The sequence below is a fragment of the Poeciliopsis prolifica genome, unplaced genomic scaffold, assembly GCF_027474105.1.
Source record: "Poeciliopsis prolifica strain line A6 unplaced genomic scaffold, Auburn_PproV2 SCAFFOLD021, whole genome shotgun sequence".
NCBI classification, from domain to species: domain Eukaryota; kingdom Metazoa; phylum Chordata; class Actinopteri; order Cyprinodontiformes; family Poeciliidae; genus Poeciliopsis; species Poeciliopsis prolifica.
Genome location: NW_026562396.1, coordinates 6,091,580 through 6,118,791, shown reverse-complemented (window position 1 = coordinate 6,118,791; position 27,212 = coordinate 6,091,580). Strand labels below are relative to the sequence as shown.

Here is a 27,212-nt window from a genome sequence, read left to right as displayed (position 1 = left end):
AAGCCAAGAGGGGGTGAATGACATGAACAGGAAAAAAAAAACAAAAAAAAAACAAAGAAGGTCACATGCATCTTGATGATGGCATTGCACTCAACATCGTGCCGCAATTAAATTTTAATGAGGCCTCTCCATTCTGCACCAGCCGAAGCAGTCAGATGTTGGCGTGCACGCTCCCCGGCTCTTCATCCGCTTCCTCCTTTGCTCACAGCTTTCTACAAAGCTTTCTTCCCCTCTGATGTGCATTTTTAAAACAAACCGCATGAAAAATGAAATCCTTCTGCCGCCGTACCGCCTCCTTTAAACGTAACCCAAGCCCAGAAAGGCCTTTTGGAGAGGATGGTTGGGTTTTCTTCTGCTTTCGGATCAGAGGGCCTTAAATTGCGTAATCTGGAATGTTGTACTTCCATTTTGTCTACGTTGATTAAGCAAACAGTTCCTTCATTGTTTGTTTCATGTTCTAATTTTGCCCCTGATGATCTCACACTGATCTCATCAAGCCAGAAGAAAGCTTTCTTGAATGTGCCTTTAAAGTATATGAATTGCGATTTTGCAGGTTAGAAGGACACTTTTGAGAACCACAGAGACAAAATTGTGTCTCTGTGAGACCTTGCAGGGAAACGGTGGGACTTTAGAAGCCAGTCTATTTGGAGAGTGGTTTATATCTAAGACAAAAAAATAACTCTTTAAACAGTTATAGACATTTTGAAATGATAAGATCAAAGTACAATACTTTGAACAATTGCATAGCAGTCGTTTAAAGATTCATAAATAGTGTTGCCATGAACTACTAAAACAGTTTTGGAAATATTCTTTACTCTTCCAGAGTTTAAATAAACCAGCAGGAGCAAAGCTAAGCTAATCGCAGAGCCTGCTCTGTAGAAAATACAGAAACCCTTTTGACTTTTTTCTTCTCCTTTTTAGCCATTTCGTTTTGATGAGCCAACACAACACATCTGTTGTGCTGTGTCTCAGTCATTCCCATGTGGACTAGCTGCCTTGTTCAGACAAATACAGCCAAACATCCACTCCGCTCTCCAGAAGACATAATATTTGATTCTGGACCGCTTTGGTGATCGGAGGACTTTTTTGGGTTGACTCAGTGACTGCAAGGTGCCCACGTCTTTCAGCCGCAGGATTCGGGCCTGATCCTCGGCTCTCCGTGTTCTGTTTTCATCAAACATGGCGGCATGCTTCCTTTTTGTCCAAAGGATGCTGGACGAGAGTTGCCAAGAGAGCAGATTTTCCTAAATATAATTCCAGATCATCTCGCCCATTGTGTACTGTTGTCAATTTTAACACTTAAGATGCTAACTGTTTATATAAGAATATATTGCGCATTTGTGAGCCAAAAAAAAAAAAAGATAATACTTGTATGTAAAAGTTTTTGCTGTGTAAAATATTATTACTCAGTGGTGACACTGAGAGTCACAGTTGGTAAGAAACAAAGATTCCCATTAAATTCCATAGGAAATGAATATAAAACACGATATTTCTTAAAATGTATAAAAGGTCAATTAAAAATTTGAATTGCATAATATCAGTAGCATGTTCTTCGAGAAATACGTTGAATATGAAGTGATGAAAGTGTTTCATGACAAAGATATTGCAAAAAGATGACCTCACCGGGTCAAGAAAGGACCCGCCCTCGCATCAGAGGGTTAAAAACATGGCTCATGGGTAAAGACAGTGCACAAATGATCACCGCTCAATGTGACTATATTACTCTTAATTAGTTTTCTAATTGCGTTAGATATCACTCTGATGTTGTGCTAAAACACACCTAACACATCTTTGAGAGTAATTCTCAGTGTTTTATTTTGCTTAATGCCAAGTTATTACTGTGAATTGTGCTCTGATTTTGCTCTCACTTTGTCTGTAGGAGCGGGCGACGTTCACATATCGCAGTGACAGCATTAAAACAATCTCTGGGAAGACTTATAAACACGTATCTCACTCACCAAGCTTTTACTTTGGCTCTTTTGTTTCGCAAGGGAACCAATTAATCCTTTCAAACAGAAGCTTCACGCTTTTGGTCTTAAAAGTGAGGTTTTTAATTGGGGCCGATTTTCTGTTAGAACAAAGGGAAGAGCTGTAAAAATCCACCTAAGTTTGTTTTAAGAGCTTTTCACCACTTCTCCTTCTTAGGGGGAGCTTTTTAAAACCTGACCAAATGTACATTTTTCCCTTTGTGCCACAATAAGTGGCTCCAGCTTCATAAACCTGCTCCAAGCTGTGCTCATTATTCTCTGCGTTTCTCTTCCAAATGTTTTTTTTTTCCCGCCTAGTTAAACAAGGTTTTATCTTCGAAAGTGAACGTTGATAAAACTGGCTTAGCTCGAGGCCCTCACAACCCTTCACAGTCAAGAGTCTGCTGTGCAAACAGAACATTTCCACATCAGCTGAGTAAATCAAAACCTCACCGGTTCTGAAGCGTCTCTCCTTCGTTTGCTCAGTACCTGCATGAGTTCTTCCTCCTGGCACCCCCACCCCCAGCTGCTCAGTCTCCACAACACGCGTGTGCGGTGAGCAGTCGCAAGGCACTCATTACCAAAACGCCGCAATCTGTTTCTTCCCGGCAACAGAAAGATGAGTTTTCCCCACAGAGATCCTGTGTGCATTCTTTGTAAATTAATCTGAAAACTTTCTTGTTAAAGTGCAGCAGCATGGTTATTCAGAATACGGGGAAAACAAGAAACACAGTGGATGTCATGGCCTGCTGTTTGTTGCTGTGCGCGATGTGGCGTTCTGCCCAGGGCGCCGCGGCTCAGGAGCAAAACGTGTTAGCAGTCAGGTGACGTTCACAAAAGCCGCTCAAATCTGATTTCTTTTCATCCATGTGCGATCTATATCCGACTTTTTCTTTGCAGTCTGAAGGACCCAGATCCAATCTGTTCACCATGAAAAAAAATCAGTTTGATGCCACTTCGATATGTGTTGCTACTACGGACACGTAGCTGATCTCCTGAACTCCTGATCTCCCTGCACATCCCAACAGGAGATAAACGAAGAATAAAATGAACGAATAGTCCAGTTGCAGCTGTGTCGGCTGGTGCACCTCGATTCTCACAGGTTTGTTTTTGCTTCAGTCGTTCTTTCGCATAGGGCCACCGAGGCATTCGCAAGTCAGTTTATGTATCATGAGCAGAGATTAACATGTTTTGAAACACATTTTTCTTTTGCACACTCTCAGAACTAGTTTTGTCCAACTGCCTTTGAATGGAAGTGTTATTGTCCTTTAACGCCCACACTTGATCTCGGTTGAAACATTTAGACTGACCCATTTTTTCTGACTCAACGGACATCAGTACATTTTTCTCCTTAGTGTTTCTGTTAACTTGCCTAATGTTTTTTTTGTTTTTGTTTTTTGGCATAATGAGCAGGATTGAATCCATTCATGCAAAAGCTGCCACTGTCCCCCTGCTATGAGCAATTGCAATGTGTTTTGTGCAAGGACCAGCGCAGCGGCCGAAAGCTCATGAGTGAAGAATGACCGCTGAAATTTAAAAAAAAAATAGTTACAATAATAAAAACATAAGACTTGGGAAGTTAGTTTCGTGCTTCCTCATCTCATCTCTCTTCCGTTCTAATGTTTGTGGCGAATTGCATCCGAACGTCATGAAGTATGTCTTCGTTCCATCTCAGATGGGAAGGAATTAGGACAGGGGAGGATTCGCCAAAGTGTCTTTCCTCATCTTCATTGTCTCAATGCTGGGGACGGGACATTAATCCTAGGTTGCAAATTGCTTTCTCAACCAGCGGACGCGTGTTAATGCGAGAGAAATGTAAAAATCCAGCGAGATCCTCCGAGATGGAAACGTCGAAGGAGTTCTGCAGCATTAACGCAGCATGTTTAATTGACATTGGTTAAAAATGACAGCTCACAAGCAAGCATGTCTCATTTCACTAAATGCCTATTAGCTCATCTCCCGTCTCCTCGTGTCTTGCTCTCACATCCTCTGCTTCCCTCTCTGGTGGCAAGAACTGGTATCCTGCAGGAAGATGTCAGAAAGAGAATTAAAAGATCTGCTGTTTTGGGAAGAAGACATTGCGCGTCGCTAATAGAAAACTGCCCTTATAATTAGAATTGAGATTAATCGGACCATTGAGTGAGGTGAAAGCGGGAGAGCAGGTGGTGAGAGGCAGGCGACGGACAAATAAATGTTCCCAAGTCATTAAAACGCCTCAAAAGAAAAAGGCACCGATTTGTGGGGAACACCCTGACAGTGGTGTGAAATCACAAACACCAGTCAGTTTCGCAGATGAGACAAGCAGTAGAGGGAAGGTCTTCTGTAAAAATAAATCCTAGTGATACCAGTCATATAACCTGAGCCTTCATCAGCATGTGTGTTACAGATTAAAATCCAGTGAAATAATATATTGACGTCAATTGTTTTTGTTGAATATTTTTTTTCAAATAAGGACCTGGGATGTCTGTTCACAGGCACTACAAGCAAGCTCACCTGGACTTGAGCTGCTCTGCAAGGCAGAATCAGCCAAAGCAAAAGTCATCTGGCGACTGTCTCAGTCAGTAGAGCTGTCCGAAGAGTTTGAACCTGTCGTTTTTTTGGAGGCCCTACGTGGAGCTCTGTCTCCAGTCCCCCTTTGGTTTGACTCCTGCTCTTTTGTCTCTGTGCACTGACTCTGAAGAGATCAGCCTTTCAGATCCACCTGAAGCAGCAGCCTCCAGTGTCTGTCTGCAAACAAAGCGCCTTCACGTTCGCTCCTGCAGCGAGACAGCAAAAAAAGAATCTCTGCACATTTAAAAACAAGTTGTCCTCTCCGGCTCCTGACTGGATCATAAAAACCAGATCATGACAGGTGAAAATGTGGACGATACAGCGAATGCGCCCTCTGAGAAATGCTCAGGGCTCAGATTTGTCAGAGTGCGCTTTAGCTCGGTGATGGATTGCGAGTGAAAGAGCTGAGCTTTCGTTTGGCTTTCGGGGAGGCGCTGCCAGCTTCAGCACTTCTATAAGCTCTTAAAAAATGAGCTGCTTTATGGTAATTGCTGCGAAAGTGTTGGGTGGAGGGTGATAAATAACACAAGTGAATTGTTGCAAGTGTTTTGACCATTGGCTGGTATTTACTTTGCGTGTCGTGGCTTGTGAAACGGCTGAATCGCGTTCAATCAATCAAATCAATCAAATTTTATTTGTATAGCACATTTCAGCCGCAAGGCATTTCAAAGTGCTTTACATCATAAACACAAAAACACAAAGTCATGAATGCAACAGATAATAGACAATACATTGTTACATATTACATTTCAAAAGCAATTCTGAACAAGTGTGTTTTTAGTTGAGATTTAAAGTAAGTCAGGGTTTCTGCTGTTTTACAGTTTTCTGGAAGTTTGTTCCAAAGTTTTGGTGCATAGATGCTGAAAGCTGTTTCTCCTCTCTTGGTTCTGGTTCTGGGGATGCAGAGCAGACCAGAACCAGAAGACCTGAGGAGTCTGGAAGGTTGATACAACAACAGCAGATCTTTGATGTAATGTGGTGCTAAACCGTTCAGTGATTTGTAAACTAACAACAGTATTTTAAAGTCTATTCTTTGAGCTACAGGGAGCCAGTGGAGGGACTTTAAAACTGGTGTTATGTCTCTATCTTCCTGGTTTTAGTGAGAATCCGAGCGTTGCTCCTAAGTGAGTTGTTGCCGTAGTAATGAGGATGACTGATGGTTTCCCGCCCAGTCACATTTTACATTTGTGTCTTATGCAGACCTAATTATAGTGAGTTTTAAATTCAGATAATCATTGCTCTTTTTATCAAACCTCAGAGTGGCAGAGGACACATGCTGAATACAAAGAGACAAAACTGGAAATGTTCCTTTAGATGTTCTTGTTTCAAAAAGATTTCCTTCATCTTTCTCACTGCTGCGTTTCAATAAAACGGCAGAGAAAAACGCTAGATTACAATTCTATTACAAAAAATCAACTGACTTCTGCTCTCACTTAGATCTGTGCAATAATGTTCTTGACATAGAAGAGGCAACATTTTTATCTTAAACAGCTGATTTAGTTTTGTTAAATTATGCTGGGGTTTTTTTTGTTCGTGTCAATCAGTGACGCACAAACCAGTCATCCAGAAACTGGATGACCGTTCAACTCTCTGATCTTAGCCTCAAGCTCTACTGTCCCTAGTCTTTGTATTTGATCCATAATCTGTGATATTCATGTAATCTGCATAGAGGAAATCTAGAAGTAGCTGGAATGTTGCAAATTGTTGCAGGATTCTTGGAAGAAGCTGTTCTTGTTTATGGTAGCATTCAGATTGTCCAAATGTCGAAGAAGAGAAGGTTTGACAGGGAAAGAGCCTTTGCTGTAATCTTCTGTTGTCCACCATTGCAATTTCTGCTAAATGTCAGCCTGAACCTCGTTCTGCAATTGGAAGATGTCCAAATTAAACCTTGTTTTGGACGTCTTCTGATACGTGACAAGAAACTTTCTTCAGCTGTTTTTGTACGTTAAATGTTTCTCATCACTATTTGACAACCGTGTAAGGGCATTTTCTCTGTACATTGTCCCTGTTCCGGCTAGATCTCAATCCCACTGAACATCTTTGAGATATGATGGAATAGAAAATCACGGACGTGTAGATGACAAATCGGCAACGAATCATGCAATATGGACAAAGAGCTCAAAAGAATTTGATTTTAATCCACAAAGACTCAAAGCAGTTCTGAAAACCCAGAAGTAGCAAAGTGTACCTACTATGATGGTCAGTGACTCTTTTGTCCTTGTGATGCTTTTGTTTTTGGTTAAATAGGAAGTCAATTTTGGCTGCTCTGTCAACTGCCTTCACACTAGACAACATAAATCCTTCTTTGACCCTGGGACGGCACACAAAAGGGGGGAAACAAAAGACGCATTGCTTCTGGCGCTCTCCGTCTGGACACTAAGATCAATCAAAAGTCAGACAGACTCACCTTCACGTGGAATCCTAATCGACAGTGACTCAGGGAATTTGAGGAGCGCTTACAGTACAAAGTGCTGCAGCTTTATACTGGAGATTTGGACGAAGAGTCACATTGCTTCTCCACGGTCTTATTTTCACCGTTGTGTGGATTGCCTCCACAATGCAACTCGTTTGCAGAAAGTCATGGAATAACCGTGTTAAATATGTTTTTCATCATTTAAAAGAATGTAATTTCATCCCCTCCGGATTGAAGAGCCACGTGAACGACTTGTGACTGAGGCGCATTTGAGGCAAAATGTGCAGCAGGAGCTCCACATACTGGATTCATTTTTGAAAAGAAAACTTGTCATGAGTGAGACCAGAGGGCTCAAAATCTGCACAGAGAACCAAAGGTGGAAGAGATAAATAAATGCTCAATGGGTTGATTTTAGGCTCACTTTGTAACTCGTTGCTTATTCGTAGGATTAACGAATCATTTTAATTTCAATATCAGCAATTAACTTTTTTGTCTCCTGCGAAATCATTTTAATTATTTGTGTTTTGTGAAAGCAAAGCAGTAGCTCTTATATCTTTGAGGATGACCGACAGTCAGTGACTCCAAACTTTGCTGTTTCTCTGTGCCAGTTGTAAATTTCCTAATTGTGATTGAAGTCTGGCTGCAAAAGTTACAATATGTGTTACAATCTCCATTTTTAACCCCTTACCTGGCGGTATCCCATCCATGGCTCAAATCTAGGTTGTTTGAATACTCTGCCTTTTTCGCCACCAGTTAAGGGGTTAAAGGTCACCGTACATTCTGGCTGGTTGTTGTTGTTTCCTGTTGTTTCACATGACGAATGCACCAAAGGCCATGAGAAATGTATGATCTAAATTTTGAAAAACTTCTCAATCTGAACTTGAATCGTCGGTCTTCGATCTCAGTCAGAACTGATTTCACACTCAAAGCCGTGCAACATAAATCAAGTGCCATCAGAAATCTCTCGCAGTCTGACTGCCTCAACCCCCCCCCTCTCCCCCCCTCTCTCTTCGCCGTATTGTTGAGTTGATATCTCTGATGGCCATGATGCAATTCTGCCGCAACAACGAGTCACACAGCAGCAGTTAAATTTTACTTAAAACAACTCTAGTGATTTGGGTTTTCTGTGTGTTTATTTAGGCCTCTGTGTTCTGTGGAGTCTCTGTTTTGTCCCGTCCACCAATTGACTGAGTGCAGCTGTTCCTTGCTGTTCCTGATTGTCTCTGTGTGTGTTTAATCCCACCTGTGTTCCTCGTTCCTTGTCGGGTCCTTGTTTTGTCGCGTCTTCCCTTCCCGTCAGGTCTGTGGTTTGAGTTAGCTCGACCAGTTGCTCCCAGCTCTGAGGATTTTTGGGTCTGCTCATCTGTGCCGCCTGGAACTTGGATTTCATCACCATTAAAATCACCATTTATTCATGTCATTATGGGCGTTCCTCACTGCCTCTCACCGCACTTTATGACAACAACATGGCATGACTCAGAATTTAATAGCACCGTGCTTGTATGGTCTGGCATGTTAAAGATCTTTATGTTTGTTTTTGAAATCGCTCAGTGCGTACTGGGCGTGATGCGCTCTCAGTTTGATTTTGTATGTTTTGCACAATTCACAGAGCTGTGTTAAGTCTGCTGGCAACGGATGGTATGTCAACCATAGATCTGACCTGGTCATCCACCTAAACTTGCAAGTGGGGGAAACGTGAGGATTATACAGAGGAGGAGCCAATCGGCCCATGGTAGCTCAGTCTGCAGAGATTTACTGACAGAACCACCATCAGTCAGTTCCTGTACCCTATGTGGAGGTACAGCAAGAAAAAAGCCACAGTCAATAGTAAAGGACAAAAGCTTCTGTTTATTGCTTGCTGTAATCCAAGTCGAGCAAATAGCAGACATATGCAGAGAAAAACATTTGAGCAAATTTAGAGCAAAATAAATGTTTTGAATATAAAAAAGTAGGGGCTTTAATTGAAGCAAAAGGAAGTTCTTCAAGCTAAATTTGAGGGCTAAATACTAATAAGCACCAGACTTCTCACATCCTTATTTGCAAAAACATGACATAGCAAGTAATTATGTTCCTTCTACTCCACATTAATGCACTGTTTTCACCAAACATCCCAGTAAAACACACTGAACTCCAGGACCTTTATGTAAATGAATTGAAGGGGAACAGCAAAGACGTCCTGTGGTGTCTTGTGCGAGAATTATTGTTATTGTTATTTTCCTGCTGACACAGATGAGAAGTACAATATCTTAATTGAAGTTGTTAGTATTCAGATTGTCTCTCTGTTGTTTTCTGCAGCCGCACCATTTCCAGCTAATGAATTTACTTCACTTGTGTCTGATCCTAAATGTGTAGTGGCAACACCCTTGGGTTAAAACCAAATTGCTGGGGAGACACAGCTGTATAACTACGAAGTTTATTTTGAATTCCTCTATCAGCTCCTCTTCTTCTTCAATCTCTGTCTGCACAGAGCTGTCAGTCTGTTTATTTCCCCTTTCTCGTGCCTGGGGTTAAAATCAGATGCACAGAGCAACACATTAAAGTGGCACATCTACCCCTGCTTCTCCAGAAGTTAAAATGAAAAACACTTTTGGAATACAAATAAGCACCGATCAAATAAACGGCGCAGGTTTGAGGACCTTATCTCAGTCAGTCAGTCGGTTTGGAGTTGGCACGGTTTACAAAAGCCCAGAGATACCCCGAGACAGCCCTTTGGCTACATGGGAAACAGGTATGTCTCGCCCGCACACATCACATTAAAGATGCCTCCATTTTTTTTTTTTTTTTTTTTGATAGCATCGGAAAAACAAACCCTGTCACTTGCCACCTGTTTTTAAAAATATGTTTACTTCTGTGCTGCTGAAATGACTGTCGGTAGCATTCAGACTGGTTCTCTGTGGCTAACAACAGCAGACATCCAGTCTGTTCTTGGTTTTGCTGTCAGATTCTTGAGACGGGGGGTAAGTCAGCTAATCCCTTCTCTCCTGCAGCTGTTGCCCAGAAACAATCGTTGGTATTAGAAGAAGGGCCGCCGTTCAAAGCTTCACTTTTCATAATATGAAGCTATTAAAGACTCAGAGTATTAAAGTCACATAAAACACCTCCAGAGAGGTCATACACCAAGCACAGTTTTTTGTTTTTTTTTATCAGACTGCTTCATCAGCAGCATAGTGATTCACAGTGTGCAGAAGAACCTTAAGGCTATAAGTTCAATAAATATATCTTCCGTTTCAGCGAGTTTTGTTGATTCTGTCTCACGATTTTCTACTTTTGCCTCTAGTATAGATTAAATGTGCAGCGTTAAAAAAGACACTGTAGAATTTACAGTAACTTACTGGCAGCATGGTCGCCTGTAACATTTACAATTTAAGTTAAACATTTGCTTCAGAAATGAAGTTGATAGACAATACTTTAAACAAACATTTCTGTCCGATACATATATGTCACGTTATTCTAATTACGTCTCCATCTTAGCTCGTGGACATTAAGTTCACATTAAAACTAAAATATCATAAAAATGTCTTTCTCCTGCAACTCAACGGTTTGTGGCACAGCCTAAAAATCTCATTTTCTGATTTATTTTCCAAAATGCAGAGAGTGATGCTCTTCTCCGTTTTTTAATTGGTCTGCATGTTTTGCCCAATTTGGTGAAAATGATCCACTGTAGTCAGTTCTTACATGATTATTAAAGAGATAAAAATCACTCTGAGCCTGTGTGGCCCTTTCACAGATTAATGATGACAAACTTGTGGTGGAAAAATAAAACTAATTAAATCGTTGAAACTGCAGCTCGAAGAATCTTCCAGCTCAAACAAATCCAGCAACACCTCATTATGCAAACCATTAGTTTCATCTGCTTGAGTTATTTCAACAGTGTGATATATGGGCTCTAAGTCATTAAGACACAAGCTGCTATTTTAAAGATGCATTGAAAAAAGAACAAAAAATGAACAAAAAAGTTTCAACAATCTTTGATCTTTGAATTGTCATCATCAATTAAATGTTTTAGTCTGGTTTAAAACTTGCTTTTAATTCTGAAGTGGCTCTAGTCTAAGAATTTGTTTGTGAAGCCCTTTTGGCATTTCAAATGCTTTTTCCTCAGTGTTGTCTTACCATACGGCTTTTATTTGAATTTGACTCGGTTGCACTCAGTGAAGTCGAAAGCAGAAATCAAATGAATGAATAATGAAAAATGGGGCTTTAGGTGTAGACAATGTTTAACTTACATGTGGATTCGGTGTCTGAAGAGGCGACTCCAGGAAGGAACATTGGTTTCATGGACTTCTGCAAGACCAGAGAGTTTCTGAAGGAGCACAGACACGAGAGACGATCTGGGATTCTGAGACTCAGAGAAACCATAACCTGGAAAAGCAAATATCATGGAGCTCAGGAGGGGCTTGAGCTTAATTACTGCGGACAAGACCAGACAATCTGGCAAAGAAGTGCAGCCCATGCTGATCCTCTTTTGACTCAATGAGCTGATAAGCTGCAGTGCGCGGCAGAGCAGCAGAAAGCTGGCTCTGCCCTCCGAGGACGAGCAGCAGAAGCAGCAGAATCACAAAAGGGAGAGCGGTGAAGGAAGGGAAAGATCATGATGAGATCAACCTTCTAACCCCCTGAGGGTAAACGGGGAGGGTGAGGGGTTCTGAAAAGCTGCAACGATCAACTAAAACCTTTCTCAAAACTTCAGTAATGTATGAAATGTAATGTAAAAATCCTGAGGCGAGAGGCTCACCTTTCATCTCGGTTCAAAGGTAAAAGCACGGATATGAGGGGGGAAACAAACGCCTACTGTGATCCTGGCAATCTCTTCAAAATTCAGTCAATAACATAAAAAATAAAAAATAAAAAAATCAATGCCATTATGGCTCTAGATGAAAAAGTATTTTATATGCAGAGAATAAAGGCAGGAGGAAATTTATGTCCGGCCCACTGAATAGATTAAGTTCATCGAAAAAGCGAAAGGTTTGAGGCGGCGAATGCAAAAGTGAGATGAGTCATCTTCTGGAGACCACAAACACATGCAACGTATCATAATGTGACTGATATTTGAAATTGGGGGAGGGGGCAGAGCTGCTAATGGGCCAATAGCTTTAAACCTCTTTACCTCAGTCGAGTTCCCATATGATCAAATTCAGATTTTTATGCAATAGGTTTGTTCGTGCCTTATTATGCCAAAGGAGCTTCTGTATATGTAGCGGAAAAGCGTCTCTAGAAAAGTGTATTGAAGGCAAATTGTTTGGTTAATGGGCTCCTGAGTGGTTCAGGTATGTTGCTGAAGTGTGTGCAGTAAACAAAATAATTGCATGAATCGCTTTAAAAACGACTGCTGGCAGACATTAGATATTACTCCTCATAATTACTAACATTTTAATTAAGCATATTGATTTGTACAATTTTTAACAGTTGCTAATCTGAACATAATTAGCAAGATTTTTGGTAACAAAGCCATGTTGATATGAACGGTAACCAGTATGTCGACTTATGGAAAAACTTAGGCAGTATCATAAGAAATGTGTTTCGCGGTAGCTAAAAATTAAGATTTAATTAGTTGAGGTGCTAATACCAAAGTCAAACTTTCACATTTCAGTCACATTTTATGACATCATCCCAAACCAGTTCTTGTTTAACAGAAATGCCAAACCAGAGGAACAAAACTAAGTTAAAATGTAGCTGTTAAAACTCAACTACTTAATAGGTTTGGGAAAAAATAAATAAAAAAAAAAAAAAACAAACAAACATGATTTGGAGTAAATGTTATTCCGCTGTAATTTAGCTGCTAAATTTATACAATTTCTAATCAGAAATGGAGATTTACACATAGTTGAAATTAAAATAGCTATTTTTTTAAAAGTATTTTTGCATAATAATTTCCACTAGTATGTCTACATTTGGACAGGTCAAATATGAGTGGGTGCAGACGATGGATGGGCGAAAGTAACACTCTTGAACATTTCACTGGTGTTCTTTCACTGCAGTGTAAAATACTGCATTGCTCTGATATAACCACGCAGTGCTGTGCTTCTGTTTTTGCCGTTTTGACATAGAACAGAGTACAACTCAGCTGATAACAAATAATGTCCACAAGAGTCTAAAGTTTAATTTAGGAAAAGACTAAACAGGAAACGCAGACAGGGAAAATGTATCCGCCCAGCAAAGAATTTGTTTTGTGTCCAGACAGAATCGATGCCATACGTCTGCCCTGCACGGAAAGCGTGAGACGTCAGAAATAATCTGCTGTTTTTATGCTGTTGCTTTTACATCAGTGGCAGCTTCAAAATGCCACTTGAAACGGCTGCCGAGAGGGAAAAAAATCCTGAAAACAGTTTCATTGTGGATATTGTTACGAGTCCCTTTGTAAGTGGGAGTTACAACTTTCAGCATTATGGGTCCGTAACAGGGGTCTTCAACTCCAGTCCTCGAGGGCCAGTGTCCTGTAACTTTTGGGTGTGTCTCTGCTTCAACACACCTGCGTCAAAGGTCATTCGCTGCGCTCTGGAGAGCTTGACTTGCTGAGGAGGTAATTCAGCTACTTGATTCAGCTGTGTTTCCTGGCCTATAATAACCTCTGCCTCAGAGCTACAGTTGTCTGATGCATTGTTTCATTGGATTACATTTTGTTTTTGCAGTTCAAGGACCGTTTCCACTTCACACACACACACACACACACACACACACACACACACACACACACACACACACACACACACACACACACACACACACACACACACACACACACACACACATATATATATTTTCCAGTTGGAGGCAGTTTTTTAATGTGTGTTGCTTTTTGAGATTGGTTGGGAAATGTATTAGTTTTTGATATTTCAACACATAGCAGCTGATGTGAGGATATTTAAAATTGATGGATTTATTGACTAAACTGGGAAAAAAGAAGTCTGAAGATGCATTTTCTGTCTGACAGGTTCAGATACCAATTTTTTTTGTTGTTTGTTTTTTTGCCATTGTTGACAAGATTTGATATGGGACGTGCTTTGCAACTTTCTTACATTGATTTTAATTCCAATGAAATAATACAATTTTGGACAAATGTAACTTATTTATTGTCATTTACGAGCAGTTTCATCTGTCTGTGTTGTTTTGTTTTTTTCATAAATTGACAACTGCTATAAACTTTTAATTTCACCTGTTTTGTGTAATGATTTCATTTTTGTCAAATTATTAATAAATATTAACCACTTTATAATAAACTGATTTTTTTTTCTTCTGGTGAGGCAGCAGAGCAGAGCAATGGCTGACCAACGGTAAGGGAATCCTAGGTCCAAATCCCAAATTTGGATTTTCGCCATGTTCATCTGTGGAGTTTCTCCTGCTAGTCTGCTTTTCTGTAGAACTCAAATAGGTTCTCTGGAAAACAGATTTTTTTTGTTTGGTTTTTGTAGCTGTCACTTGACAGATGGCTGACCTTCCCAGTCTTAATTAAAATAACAATAGCTGAAACTGATGTAAGTGTGTAATGTGTAATATCAAAAACATAAGATTCATTGGGTTACAAGAGAAGTATGCTGTCACCAAATCAAATCTGGCTAACTGGGGCTGAAAGGTCAACACATTAGGGAGGGGGAAAAAGCAACTTTTCCTATTAACAGTGCTTTACAGTTGGACTGATAGTATGAAAGGTGTCACTCTGTGTGTCTGATATCTTACAATAGGGGCCAAAATTGACACATTTGCGTTGAAGAGACCGTGGAACTATTGTGTGATATGATGGTTTGCCATACTGCCAGCCGTCGATTTTAATTGGTCGATAGAATTCTCCCAAGTTCTCGTCCCATATCGCGATACTGAACATTCTTCCCAGTCAGAAGCAGCCCTTCAACTGTTTTCAGTCGCTGTTGTGGCTGCGAAGAAGAGCGGTCGGGCTGTGTGTTTGGTTCACCGTGATTCACCCCGAGGCTTAGCGGGACTGCTTTAAATTGACCGACTAACTGAACCAGCCCCCAGGGGCATCTGTGAAGAAACTCCAGGTCTGTACCAGCGAGGTTAATCCCGCAGGTAAGATTGCTGCCGTTATGCCTTGTTGGCTCCCTCTCTCCTCTCCTCCAGACACTCTCTCTCGCGCATGCAGTTTAACATCATCAAATCATCATTTAACTTGTCTCCTGCTTTCCCTCCGCTTCGTCGTTTCTCACACCTTTGTAGTTACGCTGCGTCGAGCAGTTTCCCCTCAAACTCCGAGTCCTAAATCACTCAGCGTGGTTTTCGGAGGACCTGAGCGGGGATGCAGGAACTTCCCAGCTCTCTGGCGACTCTGTCTCCGGGATGAAATATCCCCGTTAGCTTGTATGCTAACGACACATCTGCTTAGATTAAAGTAGCCTGGCTGCCACGGCTCTAGCTAGCTGGCTGGGTCGCCTGGCAGCTCCGCACAGTGATATCAGTTTCCCAGTGTTGTTGTGTTGGACAGGCGGTGATGAGGTGGCAGCTTAACTTTTACCCCTGGTTTAGCTAACGACCCGCGGTCAACATGAAGCTCGGTGTTGAGTTTATGCGCCTAGAAACCACTGAAACAGATTATAGCTACTTTGGTCGGTGTCTTAGTCCTCTGTCCACCTCCTGAAATACCCCCCCACCCACAACGCGCTGGTTTAAATCTGTGCAGCTATTAGGATCTCACAAATAGATTTTTTTACTTGATGTTTTAGTTTAGTTCATTTCTCGCCCGCTCATGTTCTCTACAACAAGTTTCAAATCAAGCTTTACCGAAGAGATGCTATTTCTCTGAAAACTTACTGGTATTGTTTTGATTCTGAGCTCTGACGACGGTTCTCATGACTTTTCCGTGCATTTGTTTTCTCCAGCCTCATGATCAAAGGTCTGCAATTTGTGGATGAGGTCAAAAGTCTGGAAAAATACTGACTTTTATTCAAGTCGCTTAAACTTTACCGGCAAGGAATTACACTTCATGGGTACAATTGTTTGTGAGCATAAACTGATCCAATTTTTCAAAAGTAATGAAGCTTTTGAAAAAAAATATATCAAAGGTTGAAATTAATTTTTCTTATGAAAACTTATAACTTACATAGAAAATATTTCATACCATTTTTTTTTTACATCTTAAGCAATCAAGTTGTCTTTAAGGTAAGACAAGTTAAATAGCTAGAAGTCAATCAATATACATTAATGTCACAGATACCCAGAGACTGAGGTGATGCTTATGCGTCATAAAAATCAAACTATTTAGGTCTATTTAAAAAAATAATAAAAAATTCCAAAGTGAACACCTCCAAAAATTATTTTTAAAGTGAACAGTTTCAATATTTTTGAGAGAAAAAAACAACTTTCCAGTTCTAATATTTCCTGTAGTATTAAAAGAATGGCATCTGTTTCAAATGAAGGTAACAATCCCTTTTGTAAAACAAGATCTCTTCAAATACAACTTAAAATGCTCCTAAAACAAAACTCCCATCTGCTGGAGTTTTGTTCAGCATTAAGACATCTGGCGAGGTCTTAGACCGATGTTGTTTTATTTCCCTCTGAGTTTCAAAAATACTTTCAGATAATTATGTTATTAATTTGTTTGCCTTGCGATCCAAAATAGTTGCATATGAGCGAAGCTTGTTTAGAATTTTTCGTCCGTTTCGTAAGCTAAAAAGTTTGCAGTGAAGGCAGTAATTATTAATGCCTAGTGGTGCAGCCGCATGCTGTGCTGGGCTCAGGTCTCTCCCGCATGGCTGCCAGTTGAACCTCTGCTGACGGTGCCATGAAAACAGGCTGTAGGGTGGGTCCAGGTTCACTTGCAGTTCAGTTTGGATCAGAATATCTACTTCATAAGCCATTTGAGTACATTCTTTGCAGACACTCCTGTCTTTGCTTACAGCCCAAAAATATGCACATTAGGTTGATTGGTGTCCATAAATTACACTTTTGTGAGATTGTGTGCATTTATAGTTCATTGTCCTGCTTTTTTTTATGCTGCCCTAAGATGGATTGGCATCTCTTTCCCACTGACTGCTGGAAACTGGGACTAGCTACTACAGATATAAATTTTAAAGATGATGTTTTGGGGAAAAAAATAATAATTTTTTAACGTGATTTTCTTTATGGTGTGCTTTTTTTTTTGACAGATGATAACTTTTATTATTCAAGACTTGCCACACACTCTGTCTCAGATTGTTTAGCCAAAAGGAAAACTACATTTAAAATTTCAAAAGTGAAGGAAAATAAAAACATGCTTTTGTCAAATGAAAGTCTGTTTTATGAAATTTAAGAAAAAGGAGGTAAATAAAAATGATGGAAGAGCAAAGAATAACTTTGGCAGCAGTTCCAGACAACATAAGCAGATCTGCTTTGCCAGATCAGTAAAAGTTTCTAGTTCTTTACAGACTAATATCATCATTTTATAGTTAGACTCTGGTGAAAGTACCTTTAATTAATCAACTAAACTTGTGATAAAATGCGGTTTGAAAAGTTGTTCAGTGTGTTTTAATTAGAGATAGTTTGATTATGTGATGTAAAAGTCACATTTCTATAGCAGCAGCCGGTATCACATTGTCAATGGTCACAAAATTCTTAGAAATATTAAACGATATAAATGGTGAAGGTTTTTTTTTTAATCATATTCTCAACAAGTGCTTCACATATTTCATGCAATCACAAATGCAATCACAAATTAGGCTCTCGTAACACACAAAAGGCCACTATTTCAAAATAAATGTGAGAATTTTAAGAAAACCTTGAAAAAATGAGGGCAAAATTCATCAGTTTAATAGTTTAATCAGCACAATTACCCAGCAGTAATCGGGAACGAAGAGGAGAAAGAAGCTGAAAATAGCCGCTTCATTTTCAGATTTTCCTCCTTGTTTAAGCTTTAATTTTTTTTTCTTTATATGCAACCATCATGCGCACAGTTGAGGCATTGGTTGGCTAAAGCGTGCCCAAAAGTGCTGTTTGTCCTGCACCGACTCAGGTGCTGCTGGACCTCGGACGGGCCTTGCAGCATCATGATCAGGAATCAAGCTATTATCAGCAGATCCTTAAAGCTCTGTGAGTTTGGAGGTGCAGCCACAGCAGATCAAACTTGACACTTTGTCGGGTTCATTTATCCTGCTGCAGACCACTGCCGGGAGCCACTCACCACTGCTTATTGGTAGCACACCGCTAGCTTGGTTATTTCAAGGACACTCGCACACATTTATCTAGCCGTAATGACTTGCTTGCGTCAAAGTTGGTCAGCTTTTTTCACATTTGCATCGAGCCAGAAAACGACAAGAGCTGGCTGTTCACTTTGCAGCTTTTCTTAGAGTAACAATATTTTAGGGTTAATCTTTTGTTTTATTTTGCAGTGCAGAAATGTCATATTTAGAAATTTGGACTCCATTGGGAAACAACCTGAGACAACTAATTCTGTAGAATATAATTTAATGACAGTTGTTTTTGCTGGAAGTTTGATATTTTAATTTTTCAAAAGGATTACTGGTTGTGGTTATTTTTATTTCAGCTTCAAAAATTGAACTGTATTATTGTTACCTTTCTTTAAAAGCACCTTTCCAAATTGAGAGACATTAAAATTCTCAAAAACCTCAGATAAAATGTAACAACAGCCATTGGCTAGAAACTGTGTAAAATACATTTTAAATTGTCAGTGTAAATAATTTTTTTCAACTATTTAGCTTGAAAGAAATCAACTCACTGCCACTGGTTATGCTGGATTTATTTACTTTATGAAACCAGTTTTTGGACTTTGAATAGTTTTTGCAACATTGGATTAATATTGCAATCACTAAGGACTGCTTAGATGCAATATTTAGTTCACTCTAACTTTCTGGTTACAATGTTGCGATCAAATGAATTAAAAATTGTGTAACCCTGAACTTCAAGAGGAATATATGACTGTTTGACTATTTAATATATGACTATTTAAGGACAACTCCTAACTATTGGACAATAGTTAGGAGTCCTTTAAATATATATTTACTCTATTTAAATTCCAAAAATCTTTTGATTCTGCGTTTATTACGCTGACAGTAACAATTTACAAACTCCTTGTGGATCCGTCCGTGAAAGCAGACAATGTTGTAAGTAAACAAATAGTTGTTGACTAGTTACAGTTATTAGAAACAGAAAGTTTTCATGTTTTGTAGCGGCGTCCTGAGATTTGTTCAGCAAAAAACCAAAACCTCAATCCGCAGTGTGTATTTGTGCTATTTCTGAGCAGTGGCAGATTGCAGTAACGCTGACAGAAGCTGGCATCCTGCTAATTAGTCAGTGAGTTAATGAGAAATCCTTATAGAAGGCAGGATGCAGTATGTCGCACCGCAAACTGAGAGTGTGTAGGTGAACCGCTTGGACCAGATTGCGTTCTGGTTGCGAGGAGAAGATGATTGTTTGAAGCTTTGAAATCCATACAAGTTCCTGGAAAAAGTAATCTAACCTTTCTTAGATATAGAACGGAAATCTGCTGTTTTGGGGAAAAAAAGTGTGTGATTTTCTTTTTCTTTTTATTTGTGTTTGAATCAAAACCCCATGCAGCTCTATGTTACCCTCCTCCTGGACGTGGGCATCAAAGACAAATTCTAAAAGCTTAATTTTTGCCTTTCCTTTTGCTTCAACCTTCTTTTTTGTATGTTTTGTCATACACTTGAGGTTTTTTATTTGAAATATAAAAAATAAACAAGTTTTAGATTCATTCACTCTCAGAAATGATCCACGTTTAATTGAATACCTTCCACATTTTTACTATTTCTAAGCCTCTTTGTGAAGTTGATTCTAAATCAACATTTTTTTTTTACATCCTTTCCAATGAATATTAGCATTTTCTGCAAAGTTTCAATCTTGTTGTACTGTGATTTTCTGTTGATGCGTGTCATTCCTAAAGGTTTTTCAGGCACTTCTGAGTGCCTTTAATCAACACATTGTGGCACTCCACATGGACAGTCAAGTGTCCTTGTAGCCGAAGCTCTCTCTTGAAACATTGAGGAGCTTGCTGGAGAAAACTGTCTGGGTGGTAACAATGTTTTGTGCTGAATTCCTCTCATTTTTCTGCTCTTATGTGCCATTAGTGGATAAAATGTGAGCCAAGAGACAATCAGATTGCTGCTTTACTTCTCTGCACTGCATTTCTCTCTTTCTGTGAGTACATCTGTCTTTGTTAGGTGTTCAGTTTGTATAGCTCAGTTGCCTTTAAAAGAAAATGTGTTCCCTTTTGTGTGCATCTCAGCAAGTATAGTCATATCGCAAATTTGGGGACCATTTCGAAGTTGCTGAAGCAGTTTTTTTCTCTTTGCTCGACTACTGAGTCACTGCAGCTTTATTCCAGCCTGCACATGCTTGTAGCTTGAGGCTTGAAGTTCTCAGCCCAAAAACAATATATATTTATTTACTTTTATATTTTTCAATTGTGGTTCTGATACATTGGATGCATCTCTAAACTATTAACAGCAGTTTCTGATTTAGCCTTTTTTTCAATTAGGCGTTTTTCAAGTGCTTTCTCAGCTATAGAAACTCAGATTTGACCTTTGCTGCTGATCTGCTAGACCAGCTTTTTTGTGTGGTCTTTTCAAAATGTTCTTGCTGTTGCAGAATAGCTAAAATGTGAAGAATCTAAAAGCTTTCTTGTTATTGTATGCTTGAAAATGCTCACAACAGGCCTAAAGAACACTATAAGACTCTGCTATAATTTGCACATGCAGAAGACCTGAAAGCTAAAATAAGTCTTCAGTTAGTAGCAACTTTATAATTGGCTTATTAAAATGTTTTGTTGAACGTTGTCCCTTATTCAATGGTAGGATTAACTTAAAAAATAGTAAAGTGAAAGCCTCAGTCAATAAATCGTATTATGTCTAGAGTACTAGATAGCAGCACTGGATAATTAGTCAATAACAATATGTATTGTATTAGACATGTGATCCATATCAATAGGTAATACATGTGATAGAATATTCAATATATAGACTATTCACTGAACTGGGGTTCAGAACTGCACGGCATTCTGGGAGGTGAAGGCAGGGGAAAGGATCTAGCTGCTCAACATCTCTTGGCTTGCTAAGCAAGTTTGGTGACATCAACAACTGACTCACTCGCTCTTTGGTTAACTAGCAACAACCTGGCGAGTAAATTGTGCAGCAGCCATTTTAGGTTTCTCCACTGTGCCTCATAACTGCTTAAAAATAATAATAATAAAAAAAAAATATTTTAAAAAATATGGAGGGAAACTGAATGAAAAGCATCATACCAGCTTCAGTACTTCAGAGATTTAAACAAAAATATAAATCGATAATTATCAATATCAACAATCATCAATGTTGATTGACACGAAATGCCTATATTGTGATAACACTAGTATTACTACCACTACTGCTACGCTTAGCATTAACTTTGTAAAGCGCTTTCAAAGTTCTGAACAACTACAGGGAGATGAAAAACAAAATAAAACAATGCAGTTTAAAAACAGTTTAAAGGCTTGGCTGATCAGCCAATCAGACAAAGGCTTGTCTCGCGATGACTCCTTCCCTGGAAGCTCGGGTTAACAAAGCCCGAAGAAAGACCCTTAGAATCCATTCAGAAGGTTCTGTTTGTCTGAGTATGGGTTCACCTTTTTTAAGTACTAATCATGTTACTTTCCATTGAGTTTTGCATCACTTGGTAACATTAAAAGTTTTTACTGTTGTATCTAAATCGGTTCAGAATTCAACTTTGGAAACTACAAAAAAAGGAGTTTGGGATTAATGATGAGGATTTGTGAGTGGGATAAGAGCCACATTTCAGACATCAGTAAGGCTTTCTGTTATTTTATTTTTTTGTAAGGGTTCCTCTGGAGATTGAAAGCAGATGGACCCGAGTGGTTTTGAAACTGTGAATCAACCCTTTTTCGGTGATATCAGTTCAGTTAGTCATTACAGCTTGATGTTTGGCTGTTAGCTCGTTGATCAGTTTATTTTTGTAAGTTTTATAAAAAAAAAACTTTCTTGTAAGAACCATCAACAAAGTACATTTATTACACTATTGCTAAATGTTCTAGTTCTTTCTCAATCATATAGGAATACATGAGTTGGATCTCGGCTAATGAACGGCAATCGGCACCAGCACTTTGGTAATCCTACAAGTTTAGTAGATGGAGTTCCTTACTTTTTTTTTATTTTTTATTTTTGTCTTTGCATAGACTTTAAACTTCTGATCTAAAAATCCAACTCTAATTGAGATAAATATAAGACCTGCTTATTTTTCTTAAACTCGATAAACTTGATTTTTCTAACGCTAATGCAGTTTGAAGAATCATAAGCATGCTGCAGAGTTGAACATAGATATCTCATCCAATATATTCCAATTAAAATTTAATCTAATACAGTTGGAATCACATTTAACTTAATCACCTTCAGTCCAATTACATCAAGTCATGATGCAGTTCAAAACAATCTTGAGGTTGAAGCAGCAGCATCCTTCTGGCTTGGCAAACTAGAAATTGAGAGCCCAGGGAAGACAACGATGGGAAGAAATATCTTCCAACCACTCCCATTATAGAAATAATAGCCGTTTGAGTATTTATTTTATTGATGTATTTGGACAAATCTTCATTGTATATTTGTCATCTTTTAGTCTTTGTTTCAGTTCAGTACTTTTTTTTTTGGAGTTGAGGTGGTGAGAGTTCATTTCTGTGGGATACTAATGTTGCTCTTGTCCTCTGACCCCCACAGTACAGCTAACACAGCCTGCTTCAAAAGCAAGCACACAAACGGCTTATGTTTGCATACTTTGGAGCCACATCCCTCCCCCAGGCGCTCTCCACTAAACCCCTCTCCACTATTAAATACCAACCACCATTTACAACAAAGGAAGTGGCCTCAGTTGCTCTCAGGCATGCAGACACAAGAAACGGTACTGAATCATTATCCAATTTGCTCTTCGGTTTTCAGAGAAACAAGTATTTGTGAAAAATACATCTTTATACACATTTTGGATTACATATGTAGATAAAGATCAGGAGCTGGTGGATCCCAACTGGATTTTGAAGAATTTGAAAAACTCTACAGGGAGTTGTTCTGCTTGGCTGGCTCACGATTATGTTTGGAGCACTCTTGACTTTCTTTTGTCCTAAACCAACATGAATCCTGGACTAGCCACACATCTGATTCAGTAAAGTTTTGTAGGATTATTGTCTTTCAGAATTTAACCTGAATTTGTCAACCTGTGTTACTTTAATAGCTGTGCATCAAGATGTGACTTTCATTTTAAGTTTGTGTTAAGAGCATTTTCACTGAAAGGAATACTTAAATGATTTTATTGTTTTTAAGGACAGGACTTTCTTCTATGTTTTTTAATAATCAGCTTGCAGCATAACTAATGTCAAAAACAGCTCACGTTTAACTTCTAAGTTGTTTTTCTTGTGGATTTTAATTTTACTTTGAGATTTTTGTGTCTTTCATCTTGGCCATAGTTTCAAAATGGCTTCTGTTGTTACTCTGGGTTTTGCTTACTCAACTGTTAAAACCTCAGTAAAATAGGGTTGGGAACATGGACAGCATATATATGGAAGACATAAATGTACTTAAGGAAGAGATTAGGCTGGCAGTGCTGTTAACTATAAGATGACTGCTTAACATCCAGGAGCTGGTGTTACATTACACCAAAATGTCCTATTAAAACTGACTATATTTAAGAAATCTGTCTTTTTCTCATCAAGGATTTTGAGAACATACTATTCTCTTGTATTTTCCTAATTTGCTGTTTGTGGTGTTTAGGAACACCCTTTGGGAAGAGAACAATGATGGTGCGAGGGTGTGAGGACTCTAAAGAATTAAGTAAACTATGTCTCCATATTTGCTTCGGGTCCACAGAGAGAGACATCTATTTATGCTCGTTGGATGTGGACTTTTCTATAAAAGTGTATAATGGTGCATGTTCCTGCAGTGCTATGAAAAATATGTAAATTACTCTTGATTTTTCTGCTGTGCTCTGTGACTGGCAGTATGAAATAATGGAGTGCCACTGCTTTTTATACTGAATTTACAAGCAAATGGCATTATTTAGTTTGCAAATGATCAGTTTCTTTCACCAAGGTGATTGCGTAAAAAATTTTTTTGGACTGCATGTCTTTTTTTTGACATGCAGTCAAAAAATGGGAGTAAAAACATTATGAGCCGTGGCGTTTGAAATAAATATGAACATTTAAGCAATTAAAACTGGAATTCAAACCTGAAGTATTGTCGCGTTTTAATTGGCGCTAGGTCCTATAAAACAACAATAGTTGTGTGTACATTAGTGTCACAAAAGACCAGAAAAATGTGATTGTGATTTTATTACTGGTTATTCGTATTAACATTGGTTACCATTAAACCACTTTTTCTTGGCTCTTTTCTTTCATCAAACCTCAGACACTAAAGCAATAAATTCAATGTGGGTGGAGAAGAGTCCAACGAACAGGCCAAATATACACATACTCTTTTATTTTTTTCCATTGGACCGTCTTTAGCTTTAAACCACACATTTACTGTGGCATTATTGGCAACTTTGGAGATATTGCAACATTTTCTACCATTAGCAAAGGTCTTATAGAGATGGTCACTGTGCAGTTTCCTGTCTAGCACATCTCCAAGGTTCACAGTGGGGTCTGGACTCTTTGGTGGCCACTCAATATTTCAAAAAAGGGAGTGGATTAAGATGCGTATCTGATGTTTCCATGAATGAAGACAGAATGAACAAATCAAAACAGCAAAAGTGGTTTGATGCCAGGCTACTTTTGTTATGCACCGGAGTTTCCAAGCAAAATCGTCAAAGGCCTGCCTGAGCTGACTTCTGCAAGACGAAATGATGCAGTGATAATAACTGATTTGTGCTACCAGCCAACAGCCAGATATATCCATGATGTTGACGTCAAAGATCACGACTGCTCCTGCTGTCCCAGACTACTGACTTGTTTGAAAACTAACAGTTGTGCAGGACAACACTATAATCACTTGTGACTTACTGCTATAGGCAAAGGGAGCCCAGAAGTCATTTGTTTTTACAGTTTTATGACAGAAATGTTTTGTAAAAGATACTCCTATGTGTAAGCGATGTCTCACACTCTACTTTTGCAAAACATTTGAGCCTTGGCATTGTCATCTTGGAATATAGCCATGCTATCAGGTAAGAAAAAAACCTCCATTAATGGAATAACCTCCTTCTTTGGGCATATAATCTTGCTGAACTTTGACATGGCAACTTCTGATCATAGCACTGCCCCCGCGGTGTTGTACAGGAGGCTGTATACATGAAGGTTCGTGACCTCATCTCTCCCAGTTCTAACCCTGATGTGCACATCATTCTTGGGCAGGGTGATGAATCTGAAATCATCGGACCTTCTACTACTGCTAGACAGTTCAAACTTTATGCTTGCTAACAGACTAACGCCTATTCCTCTGATTATCTTCACTGATCTGTGGTTTGCTTCAGGCTACATAGCTCAAACCCCATGAGTTCCCTGTGCACTCTGCATGTGAAAATGCTTTTATTTATTAATTTTTTTACCACTGAACATAACTGTGAGTTGTTTTGATTTCTCGAAATGTTTAAGTGGATGCCGATCTCATGATCATCCAAGACTATTCTCCCAACCACATTTTTTCTATGAACATCATAGCTCCCCATCCAGTTTTTAATAATACTTTGGACAGTTGTTGACCTAATTTTCTTTCTGCAATTTCATAGATGTTTTCTTTGCTTGAGGCATGTGCGAATAATGTGACCTTTCTGAAATATATTACCATCTTCTCCACAACAGGATACATCTTCTGATGTAGAAGCTTCTTGCATCGGTTAGATTATGTAATTTGTTGCTCGCTGAAACACAATCAGCCATGCAGTTTTAATAAGTGGGAGTCTCCCACCTGTTTTCTTTGTATAATACAGGACTTGTTCTCGGACTGGTGGTGTGATATGGCAACTTTCAATTCAGATGCTCCAGTCAAGCTGCAGGATTTTCTGTAAAAGACTCTACTAATGGGCCTGGAAAGGAATTCTGCTTGTTTATGAGGTTGCAGTCAGTTTGAGCGTGTTATTTTATATTTGATTGGTCACGATCCAGTTTCACTATATGAAACCATTGGCGTTTGTCAGCCAGCACGAGAAATAGTGAAGTAAACATCTTCAAACATTAATGCCAGCTGAATATTTTATGTCGGAAGCTGGGAAGAAGTCTTATGCAGAGCTTCTCAAAAAGAAACCCAAGTGTCTTATGTTGCTATTTTTAAGGCAAGAACAAAAACGCTGATGTAAATATTTAACCTTACAAGAACGTCTGTGTTTATATAGAAGTTCATTTTCAGCCAATTTGATAATTGAATCGCTTGGTGCAATAAAGTTGTGTAGCGTTCCCTCGGCTACTATTTCATATTCACACTCATAACCGCCATCCGCTATTACCACCCAGTGTGAACGAAGGCTTTCTTAGATAATTGTTTTAATAGCCGTCATTACAGCCCAGCACCGCTCAATATTGCAGAACCGGCAGTCTCAAGACGTCTCATCCCTCTTCCCTGAACAAAATGATCCTTCTATGACCCTCAATTGCAGTGCCCCTATGACATTCACACTTGATTAGGCTTGCAAATGAAGTTTTCTTTATTTTAGGGCATGAGGTGCGACCTTGGCTCAAGAGTCCTGTTAAGTCTTATTGGATTTGCTGGACGTACTAGGCTCAAAAGATTTATTTTATTAATTTTTTTTCAGTTTCACAACTAAGCTGGGAAGATGTCCCAGTGGTATTATCTGCAACTAATTCACTTGCTTCATCAGCTTTTCTTTTTTCTTAAATAGTCTACAGATAGTTGATTGCGCATCTTTCTTTGTGCCACAGGAATAGTCACTTGGTAAATAAATGGCTACCACAAAAAAACAACAGCAACCAAATTAAAAAACTACCATCTGCAGATTTATCTGTAATCTCCTCCTTCTGTCAGCAACTAATTGTCGTACTGTAATTGTTAATTGTTGCTGACAAAGTACTGTAGGTTATTCTGGCTTCTTTATGATGCCAAATTACACTTGTGCTACTATAAAGGGTCAAAACACTTTAAAGGCATTTTGAGTCTCGTAAGTAATTAAACTAAGGATGATTTAAATCATGTTTGTACCTGACCAGCATTGCTGTTTTTGCTTTAGTAAACATTGTGGGCTCAGTTATTAGTCAAGTTGTGTCTTTTTTATTTTATTTTTAGCTATAGTTTTCTTAAATATTTAATAGAAAACATAAAATTTGTGTTTCCTTTGAACAGTGTTTGTTGACACAACAATTAGGCAAATATATTATGAAACTTGATTTAAAAAAAAATAACATTCCCATC

The 27,212-nt window shown here is 39.0% G+C and overlaps 1 protein-coding gene across 1 annotated transcript in view; it reads left to right on the top strand.

The window, feature by feature from the left end:
- Nucleotides 1–14,768: 14,768 nt before the first annotated feature.
- The window catches only part of glceb (glucuronic acid epimerase b), a 53,614-nt gene continuing 41,170 nt past the window's right edge, over nt 14,769–27,212 (top strand). Inside the window, exon 1 of the mRNA XM_055044823.1 lies at nt 14,769–14,949. The gene's annotated coding sequence lies outside the window, so the exon portion shown is untranslated. The remainder of the gene's footprint in view (nt 14,950–27,212) is intronic.